General features: G+C 50.2%; 1 long non-coding RNA gene across 1 annotated transcript; it reads right to left on the bottom strand.

The window, feature by feature from the left end:
- Positions 1-7,127: 7,127 nt before the first annotated feature.
- Positions 7,128-11,719, bottom strand: LOC121077499. Its single transcript, XR_005824091.1, has 2 exons — positions 11,481-11,719; positions 7,128-10,429 (listed from the first exon to the last, which is right to left on the bottom strand). It is a non-coding gene; the product is annotated as an uncharacterized LOC121077499 (long non-coding RNA).
- Between the last annotated feature and the right edge of the window lie 7,719 nt (positions 11,720-19,438).

Below are 19,438 nucleotides of genomic sequence, written 5' to 3'. Positions count from 1 at the left end.
TTGCATTTATGCCTCTTGCTGCAAGGACAAAGGATTAGCTCCTAAAAAAGGAAGGACGATCTCAGGTTTGCATCACAGGACTGTGCCTCTGGGGTCTGGCTTCTGTTTATGTCTGCTGCCGGTTATCTGGGCGGCTGCGGGCATATCGATGGGGCCAGCTTTTTCTGAAGCAGCCGGTGGGGTGACCCACCTGAGAGAAAATGGCAGGTTAATCCACAGCTAACCCAAAATCACCTGATGCTTTTGGAAAATGCCCATCCTGAGCATTTTGTGCCTTAGTTTCCCTGCCTGATAAACGGGGTGAAAATTGCCGTGGCCTGCTCAGCCCAGAGCCGGGCCGTGCTCAAATCCAGGAAGCAGGGACAAGCCCTTGGACAGCCAGTGCCATCACCCCGTTGCCCCCACACACACGGCAACTGTTCCGACTTCTGTGCCCAGAGGAGCATGGTAGCACCAGCAGCTACACTTTTATTCACCTCAGCACCATCCAAGCGGTAGTAAAAAAATCCCTGCCAGATTTTTGCCAGCAAGAGACTACAGTGGGGAGCAAGCCCTGGCAGCACGGTCATTAAAAGCAGGGAGGGCTGAGCTGCTCACGGGACACATCACCCAGCAGTGTGAGGAATAAAAGCGGGCACGCAGGACTTTCTAGGAGATTTTTCTTGGCAATGAGTCTTGCGTTAGATGTAAAACCAGTAGCTGTGCTGCCGGTAGGGCTCCAGGTTGCAGTCTGTAGAGCAACGCATGTCTGATGTTCTGACCTACAGGCAAGAAGGAGGTGAGGAAAACCGGGAAAACCAAGCTTGCCTGTACCTTTGGGCCTGCACAGGGCCACATTCACAATGATGAGGCACCGGTGTTTCTGGCTGGGCAGAAGGATGGGTGGGGATTTGCACAACAGAAGCTCCGGGCAGTTTTAGATTTGGCACAGGGATCTCGGAGAGGAGAACTCCTCTCCAAAAAGAGCAGCCTTTTGACAAGGTATCCCTCATTTCCTTAATTGAACTGCCCTTTTGCAAGGAGCATCCCTGAGCCGCACCATCCTATTGCATCTTCCTCCCGAAATCTGATGCTACCCTGCTCTGATGGTGATCGGTTGTTGATTGCAGAAAAGCTGAATCATGAAACGGAGGTTATAAACAAGGTTATTTTTAACAAAGCAAATGAAGCTGGCATGCAGAAGTCGGAGCAAGGGGCTGCCAGCTAGGGCTCTCAGGTCCCAGTCCTACCCCAATACTCCCCATATCCTGAAGCAAATTACAGTCTCTCTAACCTTTAATTTACCTGCTTATAACAGGGACAAAGCAGCAGACTCCAGTTGTGCTTTCTTTGTACGACAAAGCTCCTGGTGTGACAGTGCAGCAGTGCTGGGAGCCATGCAACGCCAGGGGCTGGCTTTCGCTATCGCCCAGCACCTTGCAGAGCAATTTCCAGAAATGCAAAACAATCACGCAGTCACATGGTGCTTCAACAATGTTCATAGACGCTTTGAATGCGGAGAGAGACTGCTCAGTCTGATTCCCCCCTCCCATATTTCACAGGCTCTTCTGTTTCATTTCCCACATGGAGCCCAGTGATTTGTGCTTCATTTTACTCCCTGAAAGCTCAAAATATACAAGTTCTGTAGCCCAGAGTCTCATGTTACATCCTTCAGGCACCCGAGTGCTGTAGGGTGTTTGTTGTAAGATACCAGCCCATGGGGAGGGAAGTCTGGTACCCCTGCGGCTGACTGCAAGATTTCCTGGTGATGCCACTTCTTATCGCTCTCTCAAGAACTTACATTCTTCACAGAAAAACATATTTAATTTCCACTGGGAAAGATGTATCAACTCGGGGAAGTGGGGGACTGTGGCTGGGACTGTGTTGAGCCCTCCACACACTGCCCGAAGAGTGTGAACAGCCCCACATACTGTTTTTTTGGAACCTTCTGTACTCCAAGGCATGCCCCGGTTAACAAGCACTTCGGGTGTCTCTCCACCTTTATATAGATAAATAGTAAGGTTAATGAACTCTAGCACTTTTGAAAATATTTTGTAAATAAATAAATATATATGTATATATTTATAGGTATACGTTATATATATATACATACACACACGTAAGTTTATGAAAACTTTAGGTTTGAAAGTTTTCTGCCGTACTTTATTACAACCCTGCTGTGGCTCCTTGTTTCTGGCGGGACTTACCTTTCTCGCTCAGATTTTCTTCCAGCTAAACATTGATTGCCCCACAGAAAAAAGAAACCAAGGCATTGGCGGATTAGATCCTGAGTGAGTTCTGTTCCCGCTGTCCATTCACTGGTGCAAAACCCTGGCTCGCCTTCACCTGCCTGCTGTGCAAGCGGACGTTAAGCCCCCTCCGCGTGCCGGGGACACACGCCTGCACCTTGGCACAGGTTGGTGACGCCCATGCCGGGCACCTCCGGTGTGGCTGTGAGAGGTGGAACAGGACCAACCTTGCAAGCCAGTTCCCTCTTGCAGGTGCCTGCAAGGACATGTGGCTGCATGCCAGTGGATAGAATAACCATCGCCCCGCGCTAGTTATGGGGCAGGGATGCTGCAAGGCGGCTTTAATGAGTGCTTGAGACGCCTCTGTGATCTGTAGATGAAAGGTGATTTACAGCTGCAAATTATTGTTCTTCTTCATGTGAAGTCTATTATTTTCTGGTGTCCCTCATTTTGACTCACGCTGGAGCCCGTATTTGGAGTGGAGCAGGCTGAGAGGCAGGCTTCTCTCTGTGGGTGGCTGTGTAGTTGCTTTACATCCCAGCTTCTTGTATGCCTTAGAAATGTGTGATCTGCTCCGAGCATCCGTTTGAAGCAGCCTGGCAATGCCCATTCTCAGGTAACTCGGTCTGGGGTTTGCACAAAACTGCAGCACTCCAGCAGGTTGCTTAGCTGGTGGTAGTGGAGAGCCCGTATTGGAGACTGGATATGCAGCTGGGTTGTGTATCCCGGGGACAAGCAGAGGACCATCTGGGTGCACCTTCGATCCTGCTGCAGGGAGAAGAGAAAGGAATATAATGGGCCTCCATGCTTCTGGCTGCCCCGGGGAAGGGGAGGGGAGCAGAGAGGACCAGACAGCACCCACCCAGTCTACAGCTTCTCATTTGTGTCCCAAAACCTCCTGGGCAGCAATTACAGAGCAGGAGAGGTTTGTGTCTTTGGCACGAGTCCGGAGGGAAGGGATATCAATGTGTTTTTTGTGAGGGAGCAGGTAGATTTGTTGTTCTTCCTATTAAACTCACTATGAACCACAGCACACTCATCCCATCAGGCTCTGGACAGTAAGAGTCCTTTTGCTCTTTACTACTAAATAAAACAGTAGAAAATATCACGTGGTGCAAGAGGGTTGTAAGGTGGAGGAAGAAATACCTCTGCTACCCCACACTGCACAGGGCTGCCAAACATACACCTGCAGGAGGGCAGGACTGGTGGCTCCAGGGGGACGTATCTGTCCCACCCCAGGAGAAAAGGGCATCTGCAAACACCGTGACCAGGAGCGACTCCAGCACGGAGCATGAGTTCATGCTGCTGCACTTGTTGTGCAGCCCTCCAGCTGGGAAATAAATGACCGCTCACAGAGGCCAGCACGAGGAAAATAGAGATTTTCTCATTCAGAAGAGACCTTTCAGCCCCTTTAAATCCTGCCTCCTGTCCAGACCAATTTCCCCTTTCTTTCCCAGGGTCCATCTAAAGAGCAGCAGGTTTTAAACCCCTTTAAGTGCTGAGTTTCCCAGGTAGCCTCATGTACCAGTGACCGAGGACTGAAAGGAGCCTCCAGTCCCACCACAGCCCCTTCTCTACTGCCAGCAGCACCGACTCCACCAAACCTTCCCCAACAGCTGTTTGCCCGAACAGTTAGTTGGTCCAGGGCTGTCATTACCCTCACCATTGACACAACAGTCACGCTCTAATTTCAACATTGGCTCGCTCCCAGCAAATCCATTTGGGTCCCATTTTGGGAGCGCCGCGAGCCTGTGCCCACAGCACAGCTGCCACCGGCAGCGGCTGCGCAGAAGGGCACCCGCAACATCACCCGTGCGGGCGGCTGGGCTCCCCGAAATGCAGGCTGCTGCTGGCTCCCGCCGGTCCCTAACATCCCCTTGGGGACCAGCCATGGCAACAGCCCTGCCTGCCTTCTGCAGAAGCACCGCCAGCGTGCACGCGACTACCCGCAGCTTTGTAGCAGGAGCAAATCTGTGTGCTGAGCAGAAACAAGGCTGTAGAGCTGTGCCCCGGTGACAATATATATATATATATGCACAGAAGGAGGCTGTGTTTCAAAAGCATTTGGGTCTCTAGTGCCAGGACCGAGAGGGATAATTAACACTGCGGTCGTTCTCTGGGCCAGTCTCACCTTTGCACCACTTGCAGACCCGGGACTCCTCTGCATCCCCTGCTGAGGGACCTGGTGCTTGGGGACGATGCTGCAACCCCTCCCCGACACCATCTCGTGGCACAGGGAATCCTCTGAGGTGCTAGAGAGCTACAACCAATTCTTGTTCTTGCTGTTAAAGGCTGCAAGACTAACAACAGTGCGAGTCAAGCACTGTTATGGGGAGCATCTGGGAGGAAATTCATTGCAGCTCCCATCAGTACTGTGATAAGCCCTAAGGAAAACAGGGAAAGAAAATGTGTGCAGAGGATTCACCCTTACACCACCGTAAAGTCCTGCTCAGTCTCCTTCCCTATCCCCTGGTCTTTAACATGCTCTCGTGTTGCATTTTCTTGCTGCAAAATTTTCTTCAGAAGGTTTTTGTCCAGGGCAGAGGGGCTCCAGGTCCACCATTACCCTGCCCAGCACTCGTGTCCTGGGTGATGAAATCCAGCTTTCTGGTGAGAGGGTCCTGCACCGAATTCCTGTATCGCTCTGTGACAGTACTGACCGAGAGGAATATTGCCAAACTCTCTAAAACCTAATTCCACTCAAGCAGATATTGTTTTAAATGGTCACTGCTGAATATTGCTGGTCTTACGAGTGGTAAGGCCAGTTTTCTGAGCAGCTCAGAAAATGACATTTTACGTAAAAGCTCTGCACATCAGGATCAGTTTGCCATCTCATTAAGATACACACTGTTAAAGTATTAGAAATATTTTATTTTTAGCAGCTGCATTTTGGCAATTAACAGTTTTTAATAACCACAAGTGATGTCAAAGTGCCACACCCTGAACCGAAATCGCTTCTGGCAGGTGGGGCCAGACTTCTCAGCTTCCCCCTCCTTTTAAACAACTGCTGCAGCAAAGAGACACTAAAAGGTGGGAAAAAAACACACAATCTTGCATTGTGGTGACATTGACAGATGTGATGGTGCGGGCTGTACATGACGTTGTGATTTTTTATTAATAACTCTGCACTGCAGAGCTCAGGAAAAGAAGAAACGCCTGAGTGCGTGGGGAGGACAGCTTTATTCTTTGGACTTGCAAGGGAAGGAACATAGCGGTGAAGGCAGAAACACTGGAGGGGAACGAGGGCTCACAGGAGAGGCAATGGGTGTCTGGGAGCACCAGGTGCACGCAGCAGACAGGACCCCAAGCGTCACCTATTTCGGCTTTCAAACAGGCCGTCTTGAACCTTCCCTCCTCTCCTACCCAGCCCTGGAGGAGCCGCTCTGCAGGGAGGGCACGGGCTGTGAAAGCAGCCGAGCGAGAGTGCCAGCACGTGAGGAACATGCTGTCCAGAGTCACGTCGCCACGCTGCCGAGGGGAAGGAAACCAGGCTGTAAAGGGAGGGAGGCAGGAGGGGCAGGAGCTTCCGGGGGCAGCTGCTCTGCTCTGCTCCTTGTCGTCTGAAGGACGAGTGAAAGTTTTTGCTCTTTGGGTAATTACTACAGACACTTGGGTTTTGCTTTCACATGCCCTCTTTTTTTTTTTTTTTTTTTTTACTTTCTTTCTTTAATTAACTGTGAACCCCATCGTGGCTGTGAAACACGGATCTGCAGAACTGAAGCTCGTATAAGTGCAGTGATTTACGAGCCTCTGGAAGTGAACTGGCATTTCTAAAGAACCCCACCCAGGCCTGGCAAATACCAAGGGAGCGAGATGACTCACTGCCTGCTGGCACTCACTGCTCTCCCCCGATGGCCACAGTCTGCAGCCAGTTTGGGTGCACACAAGACGGTTGCGGCGACTGAATCCCTGCTCCCAAAGTGACGCTAATTTCCACCTGAGAAGCACCTGCTGTGACCTCCTGGTCCCAGGGGAGGTTCGGATGGGAACAGCAGCAGTGTTGCAAGGCTGGATTGAGCTGTAATCACCAGAGCTATGTGCTGAATGAACCAGCATGTTGACACAGCCTCTGCCTCCAGCAAGGACTAATAACCTGCCTTGAATTCACAAGCGCTCAAGTCACCAGAAGGCAGAGGAGAGCCCTGGAGAGCAGCCTACCTGGCAAGCTGTGGCAGAAGCCCCTTTGCTTTGCTATGCCGTGAGACCAGATGAGAGGATAGATGGGCTTGAGAAAGCTCTTAAAAAATCCTCTGTTTACTGCAGGAGGATCAGTCGAAGAAGCAATTGCCCTCTAAGCACCTGACACAGAGGCGAAGAAATCAGTTCAGCCATTTGCAGGTGTGATCTTGGCTAAAAAAAAAAAAAAAAAGACAAAGGCGTTACCACTTTGCTAAAATGGCCCCTGCCTACTCAGCTCTCTGCTCCCTCGCATTAATGCAGCCATATCTGACAACTGCAAAGTCCCTTTCGATTGCTGTGTTCCCATCGAGCCACACCGAGCTGATCCTCAGCCTGGCTCAGGGGGCATCTCTGGGCTCCCCAGGGACCGCCAGCCCAGGCAGCCACCCGCGGGCACACCCTGTCCCAAAGGCTGGCTCTGCCACCAGCCCGGCCATGCGCAGCCCCCTTCCCGCGCACCCGCGGAGTGGCGCTGGCTGCGGGTGCACCTTGGGGGGTTTGCCTACCAGAGCATGTGCTGAGTGCCGACGGTGCCCGGATTCCTGAAAGCGAACCAGCTGGGCTGGTTTTTCCTTGCCTTTTTTTTTTTTCAATAGCTACCCATCCAATATCTGCCGTAATAAAAAAGGCAAATCAGAAAACAATGCGGTCTGTTTGTGTGTTGTAAACTGGGAGAACAGCTGCTACTCCTAGGCTGAACAGGAAACGTTGGTACGAGAGCCATAAAAAGCAGAGTTTCTACTTTCAGTTGCTGTGTCTTCCTGCAACAAGCAGCTTCTGCCAGCCCTGCTGCCTTTTTTTTCTAACTAAACTCACTGTAGTAGTGGGGAACAAAACACAGGAAACAACTCTGGCTCTCAGCACTGAGTTGGGGCTTTGGAGAGCCTGAATTACATCCAAGGAGGAGAAAAATTGTTTCCCGATGGTGCCCAGTGTGCAGGGAATCTCTAACAAACACCAGCCCCGGTGTGCCCCTCCAAACCACAGCACCGCCTCTGAACACAACTGGCTCTGTCTGCCCTGGAAACCTCTCCCTGCAGATCAGGGCACCGGGAGGCGCTGTGGTTGGTGTGCATATCCATTCCTGTTGGAATCGTCTCCATCTCTGACTTAAATAAACCTCCCTGGCTCTCTGGTGGACTCAAGATGTGGCTGATGCTGAAGGGAAATCCTTTTCCAAACAGGTCTCTGTTTCTTCCTCCAGCATCACCTGTCCAAGCACTTCGTCAGAAACTAAAGGCTGCTCTAAATTTGATCCTGAGCCAGGCTGGTCAGTCCAGCCTGTATAGTCCCCACTGTATCAGAATACAGAAATGCTTTGTTTAAGTATTAGTCAGCCATTATTATTTTTTTTTTCTGATTTACAAAAGGTGTGCAAATTGCAAATGACTGTGGGAGAACAGGAGAGGTGAGAAAGACTGCGAAATGCCACACATTCCAGCAGGGCCACCGCTCACACCGTCAGGGCTCCAAACTTCCGTCCCCAAAATGTAGCCCAGTGCTTACCCAGCTAGGTGAGCCCAGCATGAGCTGCTGTGTCTCCATGCAGCTGAAAAGCTGGAAACCCTTCCCCACTATTTAACTAATAAAATGCTGGGTGTCAGCTTTGCTCTCCCAGGCTGTTGCTAGAGCTCCTTATCCCCAGTGACATGTCTTTCGGGGAGTCGCATTGGCAGACCTGGAGCCCCTCTGAAAATTTACACAGCTGGGGGCATACACACAAAAAAAAAGCACGGAGGCAAGTGGAAATAAATTGGAGATGTCTACTCTTTTCTGAAAATAATTGTGTTTGACGGGAGAAAACTTTTGTCCTATTTTTTGTTTTATCAGTGGAACAGCACTTGACAAGACCACTGCTCGGCTTTTCTTTTCTTGCCGTGCAGAGGGAAATATTTCTGCCTTAACAGAAGTGATGCTTCCTTACAGACAAAAAAGCAGCCCTTAACAGAGCTGCAGTACAGACAGCTCATCAAAGCTGCAACAAAGATGCCGTTGTACCGTAACACGGCTAAGCAAACAGCCTGCTAACGTTATCATTCAGGCCTCACATATGCGGCACTGCAATGACCATTAATAACAGAATGGGCTAAGTTCTCATACCTCTACACAGATTTCAGCCTTGCTCTAGTAGTAGCCCCGCTCTTTTCCCACAAAGCCATTGGTGAAAGCAGTCATTACAGAAATAGGGCCCTCAGAGCAGCCATGTGACATGGCACAGCGCACTGAGGGTTTAACCTCCCCAAGGCTCCATCAGTGCATTGAGATTTTATCACCGCTTCCTCACATTCGCCCTGCGAGTAGGGAAAGGAGACTGCATTGCTGCCATCATACCTTGGCCTTTACGCACAAGCACCGTCCAGCCAAGGAAACTCTGGGCATGGGAGGTGGTTGGAAGGCTGAAAATATCAGTCCCAGCATTTTAATATCAGACTCGAACATTTTAATAGGGCTCTGGGTGCCTTCAGATTGTCTTGCTGAGGGTGCTATGGTGCGTCAAAGCACTTCCCGTGTGCACACGGCATGCTGGTGTGGAGCAGGAGCACAGGTAACATCGAAAAGGAGCAGGGAGCTTGGACGCGCTCAAAATGCAACATTTTGATGCTGAGGAAACAGAAGGCTTTTTTCCCCAGCTAAAACTCTGACAAACATCAGCATAGTCAAATGGCACGCTTCGCTTCCAACAAAACTGCTCCTGCAGCAGCCCCAAACAGCCACACTGGGGCTTTGCTGCTGAAAGACCCCCAGTTTTCCAAGGGAAGAGCGTGGGAGCGGCTGGGGAGCAGGGCAGCACTCGCAGCATTGGTTTTTCCGTGGCTCCATCTAGCGTGTACAGCCCGGAACGTGGTGAGAGCCTTGCACTGAACTGAAGGACTGGATGCAATCTGAAATAGATTTAAAAATACAGGCAGTTAACGTGTATTTTCAGAGAAAATGTTTGCTCTGGTAGAAACTCTATCATTTCGCACCGAAAAACAGCTACTGGGTCAGCACGGCTGACTGGCTGCATTTTGCATGCTCACAGAGTCTGATTTCCCATGGTTTTGAACCAAAAATTAAAAGGTCAGAAAGACTCTTCTGTAATAGCAGCTCTGGCCTATTTTTCACCTATCACTTTTCCATTTATTCATATCTTCCTCAGGGACTAATCTACCTATTAGAATAATAAGGTTATTTTCTGAGTCTAATCTAAGAAAATAAATTAAAAAGTCCAAACCTTCCATTAGATCTAAGAGAGACAGCATTTCTCGGTCAAGGAGAGCCGAGACACTCAGGAATATTCGTCCAGCAAATAACATTTATTAATTATGCATATTCATACACACAGCCATGGACGGCAGGCAGCCTCCACACGCAGACTCATAGAAGGGTGCCTGCAAACTAATGTGTTAAGTAAACAGCTCTTTTATTGGTCTAAGTAGTCACATAGTAAAGGAGCTCCCATTTCCAAGTATCCGTGGAGCAAAATAATAGAAAAGCTATTAAAATCCAGAGAAAGATAGATTGCATTATATTGCCTAAATTAAAGCCTCAATTGGTACGAATGTAAACATTAAGGTTCCTACTTTCCTCCAGTTCTGAATACCAAGCAGATCTTGGCCAGCACATATAATATATCCCTTCCATAAATGTTTTTTTTTTCCCCCCTCTAATTTTTTCTTTAATCTTTGCATTTATTCTGAGGCCAAAGGCGTGACTATACTGGAAAGAGCAGATCCGCTACAGCTTCAGGTAAATAATGTGCAAGGAACAACTCACCCTCTGCACTCCATGCCAGCAATTGGCTGGAGGACCCCGTGTCCTGTGCTCTGCACGTCCCAGCCCAGCCTTCTTCCCCGGGGACCAGATGGGGCAGGGGAGCAGATTTCATCCCCTGAGGGCAGCGAGCGAGCTGGGATGTGATGAGATGTCTGCGTGTCTCTGCTGCTTGGCGTGTGAGGGGAGAATCTCAACACCTATATTTAATGTCACGATATCAGACCCACTGGGATTTGATCTAGAAATGCATCAAGAAGCATTTTGTTCTAAAAAAAAAAAACAACACCTTGTCCATCACCCCTCTCAAAGGCAGAAATGCCACGAGCCCTCTGCGGCGAGGACTGCTCCGTCTTCCACCTTCCTCCTCCCACCCCGAGGGAGCCACTCAGCACCTCACTGCGGGCATCTGAGCTGAGAAAGAGCCACCCCACCGGTGTGATCTGTGTCTCCAGCCGCCGTGCGTTTGAGGGTTTCATAGCTGGCTGCCAACTGATGAGCGAGGCCCCCGCTGAGCAAATCAAAATCTCGCAGAAAAGAAAAAAAAAAAAAAAAAAAGGCTTGTAACCAAATCCTTTTGTTGAGCAAATCCGAGGTACATCCTGCTTAATTAGCAGTCCTGAGAATTAATCAATTAATCAGAGACATTTCCCAAGCTTTGAGCTCTGGAGCAGCGTGCAAGCACAGGGGATGGCCAAGCCCCTGTGTGAGGTCCGCGAGGAAGACGCGCGTCCCAGGGTGAGAGATGGTGATGAAAGGCAGCCGGGGCTCACTGCCCTCTGGGAGCAGCTTGCTCTCTCTAAAATAAAGGTGGCCACGCCAAAGGGAGTGTGAAACACACTGTTACTGTGGCAATGGGAGCCACAGGAGGTGCAGAGCATCTGCCTGCCTAATTTTAAAGAACTGGGTATTCCTTTTTGTGTAGGGCTGTGGTGGAGATGGGGAAGATTCAACTGCAATCCCTTACCCTGGCTGGGAACTGCTGGTAGCCAAGCACCTACAGGGATATTTCCGGGAGAAAACCCTTGCTTTTCTCCCCAGGACAGCGAAAGCCATTGCTCCAGGGCTGGATCCCAGGGAGAGACAGTAACACCGGCTGATGCAGAAACCTCTCATCTCATTAGAAAGCCAACGGAAAAGGCCCAGTGCAAGGAGAACCCACCCCATTAGCCACAAGCAACGTACTGGGGTAACTGGTGGGTGCTTGGGCCCTTTGAGGGGCAGCCTCAGAAGGCCTGATCACCCCACTGAGCCCTCCCTGACACCACTGAAGCAAGTCCCAGAGCACGACATGGCACGACATCATGTGAAATGGCTCACCACGGCATCACACAGCCCACAAAGCCGTCCAGAGAGATGGGAGAGGTGCTAACACTGCTCCTTCTCAGTTGCTTGCAGGAATCACCAGTGCTGGGGATGCAAATAGCAGTGCCAGTGTGTCCTCCACCCACTGCTGCAGGGTGAAAGCTCATTTTAACAGCTGACCCTAATGAAAAGTAGATTCACCTTGCTGCCCCCCTCCCACCTTTCAGACGCCAAGGAAAGGTGCTGCACCCCTCTGCACCCACATTTGCAGGGAACAGAATCACCAGCCCAGTGGCTGGTACCAGCTGAAAGGTATTTATTTAAAGGGAACTGAATGAACTGACCTATGCATATTCAGAATGTGCATTAACACCCAGACCTTTTTTAAGAGCCTGTGACAAACCTTCTGGGTGGATGAGACGATTAGGTTGTCTCCACTGGCCTCTTGCACGTCGTGGGCTCCTGCTATGGTTCATCCAGTCGCACTAACACTGAGGCCAACAACTCCGTCTGGCAGAAGCAGCTCTTGCAGAAAGGCAGCCAAGCTTCTTCTGGAGACAATACGAAACTGAGAAGCCCCCGCTCCCCTCGGTGGCTTGATCCAGTAGTTAATCACCCCCACTTAGAAATCTGTGCATGAACCAGTAACGTGAAATTAATGATTTCTTTCATCTTCCTCCTTGGCAGCCTGCTTGAGCTGCTTGTTCTGCTGACAGTAATGATTCAATAATCTGAAAAACATTGTACTTCGTTTACAGTACTAACAGCTGAGTGTACAGACACAGAGATTTTATTTGTCCTTAAGGAAATGCTGTTCTGCAGTCTGCAGAAGGTGACAGAATGAGTCGCCTTTAGATCTTAATTTCAGATGTTGCCTCTGCAGTTTTTGGTTTGTGCTTCAGCTTGGTACAGAAGTGACAGAAAAGCAGCCAGGTCAAACAGGCTCATCCGGGGGTTAGGACTCAGGGCACGGTTTGCCAGGTTTAGCAAAGAACGAGAAGGCAGTGATGTGGGGGCCCCGATCCCCCTTTTTTACAGTTTGCGGGTTGCACAGCACCAAGACTGCAGCAACATCTCATCCACCTCTCAGATGGCTTGGGAAGGAAAACGCTGCCCTAAGAGCGCATTTAGCAAGTGACATTCTGCTCAACAGCTGAATGTTTCTGGGGGAAACGTGAGAGTCAGCTGCTTCATTTCAGATTTTCCTATCCCCATCCAAAATATGACCCTCTGTTTACAGAAAATCAATGCAGCAAAAGCAGATAATGCCACCCCTCTGCCCCGCAATGAGGAAAAGAGATCATCTTTGACAAATGCAGAGGGCCACAAAAAGTGCACTGCCTTAAAGAGCCATCAAAGTAATTTTAAAATCAATGTGATGCTTGATAAAGAGCCAGCACGACTCCCTCCAGATGGGCAGTGACATCCTGAAAGGCCTTGGGAGGGAGTTAAAATTCTGCAGGCAGCACTTTGCACGCACGGCAGCCGATGCAGCATTCTGTCATCCACAAAAAAAAAAAAAAAAAGGGAAGAAAAAAAAAAAAAGTGCATTGCAATGGCGTGACCGGGCGGTGCGGGGAAGCGTGCACCACGGTGCGTGAGTCAGCAGCGGCCGCGGGCCCGGCGAGCTGCAGGCTCTGCACGGAGCCAGCCCTGCAAGCGCGTGCCTCCAGCACAGCCGCTGCACTCTGAAGGGCACCGAGGCAGCCAGCCAGCGTTCGTTTTAATTCGTGCTCTCTCCCTGACCGAGCTCTAGGGCGCGGTGGGAGGGAGCAGCCCTGTTCTTGCTGCTGCTGCAAAAAAATCTCTGACCGTTTGAGAAACTGCTTTGGCAAACCGTGCTTCTCCTGCCCGGTCCGGCAACGGGAGGCTAGGTGCGTGCCGAATAGGGCCTGGCAGCCGGCTTATTCTTTTGGCAGAGCCCAGTGCGGTGTGGCCGCCCCGGGTAGGATCTCAGCACGGGCTGAGCCACGGCTGTGCCCCAGCTCTCCACTGTTTGTCTCAGCAACGAGCACCCAGGTGCGGTGTCCCAGCTTAGACACCCACCGAGGGCAGCACAAACACCCTACCTGGACGCAGGGACGCCTGGCAGCATGCGGCACCGCCTGGGTCACCTCCGCCTGTGGGTCCTCCGTGTGGAAATTCGGAGTGGGGCATGCAGGGCCTGAGGGAAATGGCTCTGTGATAGCCTTCTCGTTATTCTCATACATTTATACAGAATACATTTTTCTGTATTTTAAGAATTCAGCGTACGGCTGCGTTTATTCACAATTCATTACTCCCAATAAGCACCCATATTTTTTTGTATGTAAATAAACAACGCAGCCCCATTAATTTTGCACAGCATCACATTCAGTTCTACGATTTTTAATTAAAGGTGAAATAGCAGCTTGTGCAGCCTCCCCATCTCCTCACTCCTGGAGAGGATGAACTGCTTTCAGCCCCACTCCAGACCCCCTCTTCCCTCCACCCCCATCGGCTCCTCAGCAAGAAAAGATCCCGGGGCCAGCACCATCAGCCTGAGCTGCAGAGCAGCAGGAAGGTGCTGCACAACCCCCTGCTTGAGGCATGACACGTGATTTAAAGCATTGCTGCTTGTTTCTGACCAGACCACAGCTGCGTGTATGCCATGAGCCCATCGTGCTCCCCATCTCCAGGGTGGATGGGGGATTTTGCCAAGCAAGTGGTGCCCTGGCACTGACGCCTGCGCTGGGCAGACGGGTGCTCTGGCTGCAGCCCTGGCCCCCCCAGAGCCCAAATCCAGCTGCACTCCCTCTCCCTCCCTCCTCCCGTGCAGCTCTCTGTGCGGTGCGCCAGGTGGTTTCCAGCATGGGGAGGTCACCCGTGCTTGTGAATCCCCCGTGTGAACAATTTTGATACAAAACACCCTTTTCCAACACCTACCGCTGATCTCTCCGGGGGAGAATAGATGCTTGTAAAGAGAGATCTGGGAAATTTGTTTTGTCGGTTCTCTCTCTTTCGTCTGTACGTATTCAGAAACCAAAGGAGCTGCCACTGGAGAGAGGGAGATGGTGGGTTAGGTGATGGGGAGACGGAGCCACGTTGGAGGGAACTGCTCACTGCATTCACCTTCCCACACAAGGAATTAGCCTACCTTGATCTGGTGGGGAGGATTTGTTTAAAACACAAAAACGGAAGACTTATTTTTCTACTGAATCAAAATAAACACATGCCCATAAAACACCTCTGAGGATGACAACAAATGGGGCAATGCCAGCAGCAAATGCACTGCCCAGAAGCAGTCGCAGCACAACTTATCCTCCCAGAGTGACTACATCCACAGTGCTGGGGAAAAGGGGAGTTCCTGACGTTGGCCTTCAACCAAAAGCAGCAGAAATTATTACGAGTGTGGCAGGTCCCAGGAAAACACAAAAATGCCAGCAATGACTGTAAATCTGTGAGTGATCTCTGCAAACAGCTCGAGGGGACACAGCCTTGGTGTGTACCGGCCACAGGCAGTGGCACATGGGGACAACTGGCACAAGAGAGCTTCCAGCCACCAGTGCCACAGGCATCCCAACCTCGACACGAGTCTGGCATTATCCAGCTGTGCCAGCGGGTTCCCAGGACGGCCAGGGCTCAGCCAGGACATGCCTTGCAACGCCTTCCCCGCAGAGAGGATTTTGGTTCTGTGTCTGTTGACAGCTGCAGGGCTCCTGAAAGCAGCACCCTGCAGCCGGGCTTTGCCCTGCTGCTCTCTGGGATGCGACCCGGTGACGTGTGCTGCAGGGACAGTGCACGGTCCTGCGTGACAGCAGTTGCAAGGGTTGTTGCCTCCCGCTGCAGCAGAAAGGCCGTAGCAGTTCGGCACAACCCTGCAACAGCAGAAGTCGCATTGATTTGTGTCTGTGCAGGAGGACAGCTGTTGAGGGGCTTTGGGCTCCACAGGGCTCCAGACTCATCCCAGTGTTGCTGATTTCATTTTAAAAGGAGTCAAAAGGTGACCTATGAAAGCCAGGTCTGCAAAATGGTTGCCAGAGAGACACACCGGGTCTGCTCCAAGCATGGGGACAGATCGGCTCCCCGGTGGGAACTTTCCCAGGGGTCCTGCTGCTCAGAGGTGCTGGGGTCCCTCCCAGCCACGCAACCGCTTTCTGCACCGTTTCGCCGATGCTGCGGAGGGTGCTGCAACCATTCAGGTAGCCTCCATTCATCAGTCATTAGGCAGGCGTTGTCTGGCATCTGGATTAATCCCACTTTTAATTATTTTGAAACTGTGCGAGATTTCCCAGGCATTCAAGATTACGTCCGCGCTCGCCGATTCCGCAGCAATTATTCGGATGTGATGCTGTCTGTTACGACGCTTCCCAGCTCGCCGTGCCCGGAGGGGAAATTCCCGATTTCTCCCAGCGGAGCGCGCGTCTCCGGGCCGCCGGGAGCCCCCCGCCCGCCGGCAGGGCACGAAACCCCGCTTTCCGCGGAGCTGTGGCTGTGTCACGGCGAGGGACCGGCCCCCGGGGAGAAGCGGAGGCCGAGCAGCACCGGGAGGAGGGCTCCGAGGCCCCGGGGCTCGGCCCCCGCCAGCCCGCCCGGTCCCGCCCGGCCCCGGCTCCGGCTCCCCCCGGCTCCCTCTGGCGGCCGCGGAGCCGCAGCTTCGGCTGGGTGGCTTTTTAAAAAAGCTTGAGGTCGCGAAAATGGCCATCCCGGGGCAGCGGGATTCTTTGACCTGAAAGAAAAGGTCAGGTTGGGCTCCTGGATCAGGCTCGTTCCGGATTTCCTTCAAATTTTAAGGGGGATGTTTAAAAGAAAAACGTCATTTCGAAGATAATAACAGAAATGTGACTTGAGAACCTCAAAATAGCTGTTTTTTTCCGACCTTTTGTTTGGCCTAAACACCCCTTGAACTCATCCTTCCTTACTCTAGCTCTCATCACTCTCGAACTTCCTTTACAAGAAAATTCACTGTTCGCTGACAAAAGGAACACTGAGCCACCAGACAGCAAATTTCTGCTGTGGGGCTCCTCATCAAGGTCAGGTGGCTGAGAACTCTTCAGCAGAACAGGGGCTCAGATGAATGCATCCTTCGAGGAGTCATTCACAGCCCTCTGTCCACGAACGTCCAGTAGAAAATACAGTTTGCGCAGTTTATAGTTTATACCGAGGTTTATGTCAACAACTTCTTGCAAACATCCTTGCAAGTGAAAACCTTATTTGCAGTCATACAAAGGCAAATACAAGTTCAGAGAGCCGAGAATACCAAAAAGCTGTTTTCATATTCTGAAAATGAACACTCAGCCCTCGCTCTAAATGTTTTGATTGCTTTGCATATATATTGTTTCAGCATTTCATTGCTCCCAACACAAAAAGTGATATAACCTCACCTGGCTGGCCTAATGCATCCTTTCAGAGCTGAACTGCATGACAAAGCTACTGGGTAGAGACCACAGGTAATTTCGCTGATAGATCCTGTTGAAGCTTCGAGCCAAATTTGATTTTGGGCCTAAACTCGTCACTCAGGTCTCTGGGGATAGCAGAACAGTGATATTAGCATTATGGCAACACAGTTGACTCTGAACTCAAGAAATGGGTTAAATGAAATTACACTCTTCCCTGATGAGGCTGGTGGAACGGGGAGATTGCTTCAGGAAATCCAGAATTGAATTTCATAGGTAAGAGTTCAGATGTTTTGCTGTGTGCTCACGACGGTGCCGTGCACGCTGCTCCTCCTGGGCACGCTGGAGCCGCGGGTAGCGGCGGGCTGGGATGCCCAGCATGGCTCAGGAGGGCCGGATCCAGCCACAGGGGACAAATGTCCCCCTGTCCCCTTGAGAGCTGTGCTCACAGGCTGTGGGTCCCAGCTCGGGGGCTGGTGGGGAACATGTCCCTTAGCGCCTCGGCACTCTTGATGGCAAAGGCATGCAAGGAAACATGCAGCATGTCCTGTCTTTCGTTACTGCAATTTTAAAATCATGTTGAGCCATTTCTGGATATTAACTCTGGGGAAGCCTTACCTGACACCTGGGACAGCCAGTGTCTCGAAGGGGCACTAAAAGCAGAGGGGACCACACCGCCAAAGGGCTTCCCCCCCTCCCCCCCCGAGGTCTGGCAACAATCAAAGCTTTCCCAGCTCCACTCAAACGTTTTGGAGACAGGGACTTTTTTTGTAAGTCAAAGATTTAAATCCATCACCTCCTTGGAAAACATTTCGCAGCAGTCTGGGTCTGCAGCTGAAGGTGTGCATTGGATTGGCAGGTTCACTCAATTACCTGATGTTTCTGGCTGAAATTTGAGAGGGGATGTATTGGTTTTTCTTCTCATCTCCTCGGTGATTTTCATGAGCTGAAACATCAGTTGCACTGCATCCATTAGGTCTCATTCATGTCTCTGATCGTTTTTGATATTGTGAAATTTTTATAAGTTACATGAAATAGAAATCCAGTTAGTTCACTTTTACTCACAGATGACACAGTGCAATCAAATATATATTACGCTATACTAAAACATATAATTATGTTATACAAATAGGTTGCAAAGTTCATTGACAAAAATTAGCTGAGCAATTCCCTTCCAACAACCCCTATGTACTAGACACCATCTAGGTAAGTTTTAGTAAATGTAAAATATTTGCCCCAAATACAGCACTTTGCAAGACCACTGTAGCTATCAACTTCCCAATCTGTTGGAGGGCAAACTGAACAATCCAGCAAAATTGCAGATCAATTTTGTTGCGGAAGCCAAGATGGCTTTTAACATGACAGATTCCTTTTAACATTACAGATCAGTGCTACCCATCTCCATCTCCCAGTTTCACGCCAGCTGCCCCTGCACTGATGCTGGCAGCACTAGTTCTGCTTCATCCCCATCTGATGGAAACTCAGAGACATCTCATTGCTCAGAAGAGTCTTAACATGTGTCCAGGCTTTTCAAAACGTACCAGAGGGCCTGAGTGCTACCTGGTTCATGGATGTAGCTCCTCCGCTTCTAAGCTTGTCCAAACACATCCCCCTTCCTCTCCATCCTGCAGCAGTTTTCCCAACTGACAAAGTACTCCTCTCAAAAGGCAACCCCCAAACCATTTGCTTTTATGCCGGACTTCACCATTTGGTGCTTTTTTCATTGCAGGGAAGCACCTTTTGTGACCTCCATGCCATTAGCAGCTCCACTGGCAGCACTTCCAGCATACAAATATATAAAGCCATGTCAGTCAACTGCTTGTGCGCTGGCAGATCCCTCGATATCCCCATCCGCAACACTCAGGCTTCAAAAAGCCTTGCAGAGAAAACGCCCCACAGGTACTCACAAAAGGAAGGACACCTCCATCCTTACAGGGAATTGGATTAAGCCAAGGCATAGGCTTCTACAGACACCTCTGAGTCTACCGGCCCCAGTGTTAGTCCTGCTGATCTGAGGGTACATTTTGTAACCACCAAGAAAGGCCTCCATCCAAATCATAAAAAAAACCAACATATTTTCTAGTTGATTTTGGTCATTCTGCTCCTTTTCATCTCATCTGCTTTTGCATCTAATTCTGCTTTATTTTTATTATTATTATTATTATTTGTGCTTGACAATACCCCAGGAAGCAATAAAGCAGGGCGCACTGGAAACTGCAAGGCAGCACCTCCTGGCGCCAGCTCTGATGCAAAAATGGTGGGTATCATACAAAAGAAAAGAATAATCATATGTATACAAACACACATACATGTACACACACAGGAACAATCCCTCAGTGATGCAGACCATTGACAATAATATTTAAAATCAGCAGAAACCACCACTGAGAAAAGCTCAGAAAAGCAGCTAAAATCTGTGCAGTAACTACCGAACAAGAGAAAGTCCAAAGCGGCTTTGCTCTTGAAGGCTGTAGTTTAAATACACTTCAGAAAAGCCATGATTTTAAATTCCTATATTTGCCTGCCAACAGCTATTTCATTTGAGTCAAAATTACCATTCTGAACTGCACAACTGCCAATGCATCTTCACATAAAGAAATAATCACATGAAAATCAGAA

Source organism: Cygnus olor, chromosome 13, assembly GCF_009769625.2.
Source record: "Cygnus olor isolate bCygOlo1 chromosome 13, bCygOlo1.pri.v2, whole genome shotgun sequence".
NCBI lineage: Eukaryota > Metazoa > Chordata > Aves > Anseriformes > Anatidae > Cygnus > Cygnus olor.
This window is presented reverse-complemented; position numbering and strand designations above follow the sequence as displayed.